At 49.4% G+C, this 6,901-nt stretch overlaps 1 protein-coding gene across 1 annotated transcript in view; it reads left to right on the top strand.

The window, feature by feature from the left end:
* Window positions 1–6,006: 6,006 nt before the first annotated feature.
* The window catches only part of LOC137285340 (uncharacterized), a 14,339-nt gene continuing 13,444 nt past the window's right edge, over window positions 6,007–6,901 (top strand). Inside the window, exon 1 of the mRNA XM_067817710.1 lies at window positions 6,007–6,212. The gene's annotated coding sequence lies outside the window, so the exon portion shown is untranslated. The remainder of the gene's footprint in view (window positions 6,213–6,901) is intronic.

Raw genomic sequence — 6,901 nt, 5'->3', positions numbered from 1 at the left:
CATCACACCCACTACATTCACATCCACGACACCACACCATCAACCACACACACCGTACCTGTCACACCCACTACATTCACATCCACGACACCGCACCGTCAACCACACACACTGTACCTGTCACACCCACTACATCCACGACACCACACCATCAACCACACACACCGTACCTGTCACACCCACTACATCCACGACAACACACCATCAACCACACACACCGTACCTGTCACACCCACTACATTCACATCCACGACACCACACCATCAACCACACACACCGTACCTGTCACACCCACTACATTCACATCCACGACACCACACCATCAACCACACACACCGTACCTGTCACACCCACTACATTCACATCCACGACACCACACCATCAACCACACACACCGTACCTGTCACACCCACTACATTCACATCCACGACACCACACCATCAACCACACACACCGTACCTGTCACACCCACTACATTCACATCCACGACACCACACCATCAACCACACACACCGTACCTGTCACACCCACTACATTCACATCCACGACACCACACCATCAACCACACACACCGTACCTGTCACACCCACTACATTCACATCCACGACACCACACCATCAACCACACACACCGTACCTGTCACACCCACTTCATTCACATCCACGACACCACACCATCTACCACACACACCGTATTCATCACACCCACTACATTCACATCCACGACACCACACCATCAACCACACACACCGTACCTGTCACACCCACTACATTCACATCCACGACACCGCACCGTCAACCACACACACTGTACCTGTCACACCCACTACATCCACGACACCACACCATCAACCACACACACCGTACCTGTCACACCCACTACATCCACGACAACACACCATCAACCACACACACCGTACCTGTCACACCCACTACATTCACATCCACGACACCACACCATCAACCACACACACCGTACCTGTCACACCCACTACATTCACATCCACGACACCACACCATCAACCACACACACCGTACCTGTCACACCCACTACATTCACATCCACGACACCACACCATCAACCACACACACCGTACCTGTCACACCCACTACATTCACATCCACGACACCACACCATCAACCACACACACCGTACCTGTCACACCCACTACATTCACATCCACGACACCACACCATCAACCACACACACCGTACCTGTCACACCCACTACATTCACATCCACGACACCACACCGTCTACCACACACACCGTATCCATCACACCCACTACATTCACATCCACGACACCACACCATCAACCACACACACCGTACCTGTCACACCCACTACATCCACGACACCACACCATCAACCACACACACCGTACCTGTCACACCCACTACATCCACGACACCACACCATCAACCACACACACCGTACCTGTCACACCCACTACATCCACGACACCACACCATCAACCACACACACCGTACCTGTCACACCCACTACATCCACGACACCACACCATCAACCACACACACCGTACCTGTCACACCCACTACATCCACGACACCACACCATCAACCACACACACCGTACCTGTCACACCCACTACATTCACATCCACGACACCACACCATCAACCACACACACCGTACCTGTCACACCCACTACATTCACATCCACGACACCACACCATCTACCACACACACCGTACCTGTCACACCCACTACATTCACATCCACGACACCACACCATCAACCACACACACCGTACCTGTCACACCCACTACATTCACATCCACGACACCACACCATCAACCACACACACCGTACCTGTCACACCCACTACATTCACATCCACGACACCACACCGTCTACCACACACACCGTGTCCATCACACCCACTACATTCACATCCACGACACCACACCATCAACCACACACACCGTACCTGTCACACCCACTACATTCACATCCACGACACCGCACCATCAACCACACACACTGTACCTGTCACACCCACTACATCCACGACACCACACCATCAACCACACACACCGTACCTGTCACACCCACTACATCCACGACAACACACCATCAACCACACACACCGTACCTGTCACACCCACTACATTCACATCCACGACACCACACCATCAACCACACACACCGTACCTGTCACACCCACTACATTCACATCCACGACACCACACCATCAACCACACACACCGTACCTGTCACACCCACTACATTCACATCCACGACACCACACCATCAACCACACACACCGTACCTGTCACACCCACTACATTCACATCCACGACACCACACCATCAACCACACACACCGTACCTGTCACACCCACTACATTCACATCCACGACACCACACCGTCTACCACACACACCGTGTCCATCACACCCACTACATTCACATCCACGACACCACACCATCAACCACACACACCGTACCTGTCACACCCACTACATTCACATCCACGACACCGCACCATCAACCACACACACTGTACCTGTCACACCCACTACATCCACGACACCACACCATCAACCACACACACCGTACCTGTCACACCCACTACATCCACGACAACACACCATCAACCACACACACCGTACCTGTCACACCCACTACATTCACATCCACGACACCACACCATCAACCACACACACCGTACCTGTCACACCCACTACATTCACATCCACGACACCACACCATCAACCACACACACCGTACCTGTCACACCCACTACATTCACATCCACGACACAACACCATCAACCACACACACCGTACCTGTCACACCCACTACATTCACATCCACGACACCACACCATCAACCACACACACCGTACCTGTCACACCCACTACATTCACATCCACAACACCACACCGTCTACCACACACACCGTATCCATCACACCCACTACATTCACATCCACGACACTACACCATCAACCACACACACCGTACCTGTCACACCCACTACATCCACGACACCACACCATCAACCACACACACCGTACCTGTCACACCCACTACATCCACGACACCACACCATCAACCACACACACCGTACCTGTGACACCCACTACATCCACGACACCACACCATCAACCACACACACCGTACCTGTCACACCCACTACATCCACGACACCACACCATCAACCACACACACCGTACCTGTCACACCCACTACATCCACGACACCACACCATCAACCACACACACCGTACCTGTCACACCCACTACATTCACATCCACGACACCACACCATCAACCACACACATCGTACCTGTCACACCCACTACATTCACATCCACGACACCACACCATCAACCACACACACCGTACCTGTCACACCCACTACATTCACATCCACGACACCACACCGTCTACCACACACACCGTGTCCATCACACCCACTACATTCACATCCACGACACCACACCATCAACCACACACACCGTACCTGTCACACCCACTACATTCACATCCACGACACCGCACCATCAACCACACACACTGTACCTGTCACACCCACTACATCCACGACACCACACCATCAACCACACACACCGTACCTGTCACACCCACTACATCCACGACAACACACCATCAACCACACACACCGTACCTGTCACACCCACTACATTCACATCCACGACACCACACCATCAACCACACACACCGTACCTGTCACACCCACTACATTCACATCCACGACACCACACCATCAACCACACACACCGTACCTGTCACACCCACTACATTCACATCCACGACACCACACCATCAACCACACACACCGTACCTGTCACACCCACTACATTCACATCCACGACACCACACCATCAACCACACACACCGTACCTGTCACACCCACTACATTCACATCCACGACACCACACCGTCTACCACACACACCGTGTCCATCACACCCACTACATTCACATCCACGACACCACACCATCAACCACACACACCGTACCTGTCACACCCACTACATTCACATCCACGACACCGCACCATCAACCACACACACTGTACCTGTCACACCCACTACATCCACGACACCACACCATCAACCACACACACCGTACCTGTCACACCCACTACATCCACGACAACACACCATCAACCACACACACCGTACCTGTCACACCCACTACATTCACATCCACGACACCACACCATCAACCACACACACCGTACCTGTCACACCCACTACATTCACATCCACGACACCACACCATCAACCACACACACCGTACCTGTCACACCCACTACATTCACATCCACGACACAACACCATCAACCACACACACCGTACCTGTCACACCCACTACATTCACATCCACGACACCACACCATCAACCACACACACCGTACCTGTCACACCCACTACATTCACATCCACAACACCACACCGTCTACCACACACACCGTATCCATCACACCCACTACATTCACATCCACGACACTACACCATCAACCACACACACCGTACCTGTCACACCCACTACATCCACGACACCACACCATCAACCACACACACCGTACCTGTCACACCCACTACATCCACGACACCACACCATCAACCACACACACCGTACCTGTGACACCCACTACATCCACGACACCACACCATCAACCACACACACCGTACCTGTCACACCCACTACATCCACGACACCACACCATCAACCACACACACCGTACCTGTCACACCCACTACATCCACGACACCACACCATCAACCACACACACCGTACCTGTCACACCCACTACATTCACATCCACGACACCACACCATCAACCACACACATCGTACCTGTCACACCCACTACATTCACATCCACGACACCACACCATCTACCACACACACCGTACCTGTCACACCCACTACATTCACATCCACGACACCACACCATCAACCACACACACCGTACCTGTCACACCCACTACATTCACATCCACGACACCACACCATCTACCACACACACCGCACCCATTACATCCAGTATTTCCACTACACCTACCACGTCGACTACACCCAGCGTATCCGTCACCCCCACTACATCCACATCTACACCGTCCACAACCAGGAACTTAACCACAAACGCCACACTGACCATGTCCACAGCAGTGACCTTGTGTTGACCAAGGAAATTGGTCAGTGTACTGAACGTGTGAGAAGTAATAACGACTCACTGTGCTTCATGTGTGTCCACATCTTCAGAAGAGAGTTCATTGCTATATAGTCAACCTTGGATAACACAGATGGGTCCACTGTTGGTGTTCCTTCCAATTTGGGCTGAAAACATACCCCATGTACACCTAAAACTAATACAGTTTCACGGCAGACTGGTGGTTAACATTGCATGCTTGTGGTATGACTCTTTCCCCCTCAGTATTATGAATGTTTTTTTATCATTATTATAGGACATATATATATATATATATATATATATATATATATATATATATATATATATATATATATATATATATATATATATATATATATAGCGCGACTAGTACATGCTCAAGCCGCTGTTTTTGTTTTTTGTTGTTGCTTGTTTTGGGGCTTTTTCTTATTACAACAAACATATTCCTGACAAAAAACCCAAGAAAGTTAGTATCTTGTCCTACGTATACGTTGTACCCATTCTAGACCAGTGGAGATGATGCGCCCTGTTAATACAGAAATACTGAGATGACTGTGTTCCGATGATGCTACACGGATTGTGGGAGTATAAACATATTCACTTTCCTTCTGAAACTAAAGATCACCAAAGCACATCTTAAACGCTCGTTTTTTTTCTACTGAGCTCCAAAACAAATGCATAATTTACGATATCAGATAATAAAAGCGCAGTCTTTATGCAAACGCCCACCACAGCCCATCACGCGGAAGAGGCTTCCTCTTATCTGTTCCTGTTCAGCTTGACTAATACGTTTACTGAAATCTACATGCCATGAATCACACTTTCAGATAAATACGTCTCGTTACATTCACCGGATACTTACACTAAATGTGATATTAGCATCAATATACATCAACAACCCTCCTTATCGTATTAGGCGCAGGAAGGAATTCCATGACGTCAGAGCGCATGGAGTCAGGACCGTTCAAGGGAACAGTATACTGTTCAACAACAAAGTCGTGGGATATTGGCGGAGTATTAGCGGTAAGACTTGCTCCATATCCTTTATTATAACCTTTGTTATAATAATTTATAACCTTTGTCAGTGGTGAAACAACCGTTGTTGTTTACATCAGGGCAGATATGTACATATGAAGTAACATTTGCACGAGTCGCAGTGGCTATCTATCTTCTGATGTTTCGTCATTAGGATGGACAAAGTACATATCATAGTAAATTTAAATCTACATTGATGGAAGGATGCTGGTCTGCATACGGATCCTGTATCCTGGATATCTGCAGTCCCGGCTTCCCGACCAGTAACAATTTCGCCATATGTCTTCCAAACAGTTGTATACTGAAAGAGAAAGGCGTACTGAAGGACACGTGAAGGTGGTTTTCACATGATAGAATTGTGTGCGAACAGCGGGTGTGTAGCATACAGGTTAAAGTGTTCGTTCGTGCAGCGACAGGTCTGTGACTAAGTCCCCACATTCCAGTCGTGCAGTCACTAAAAACCTGTTAAAGTGTTCTTTCGTCTAGCGACAGGCCGTGTTCCCCTCTGCTGATATTCCTTGAACGCATATACAGTATATAGAGCGACTGAATATAAATGTTTTCACTTTGATGAATGGTATAAATGACAAGTGGATATAGCTTAATAAAACGAGCGCGGGTACTCCTTCATAACGTTTCCTCACTTGACATTTACAACATATCGGTCTCACTGAGTA

Source organism: Haliotis asinina, chromosome 1, assembly GCF_037392515.1.
Source record: "Haliotis asinina isolate JCU_RB_2024 chromosome 1, JCU_Hal_asi_v2, whole genome shotgun sequence".
NCBI lineage: Eukaryota > Metazoa > Mollusca > Gastropoda > Lepetellida > Haliotidae > Haliotis > Haliotis asinina.
The sequence above is the reverse complement of the archived record's forward strand: the minus strand, read 5'-3'. Positions and strand labels throughout refer to the sequence as shown.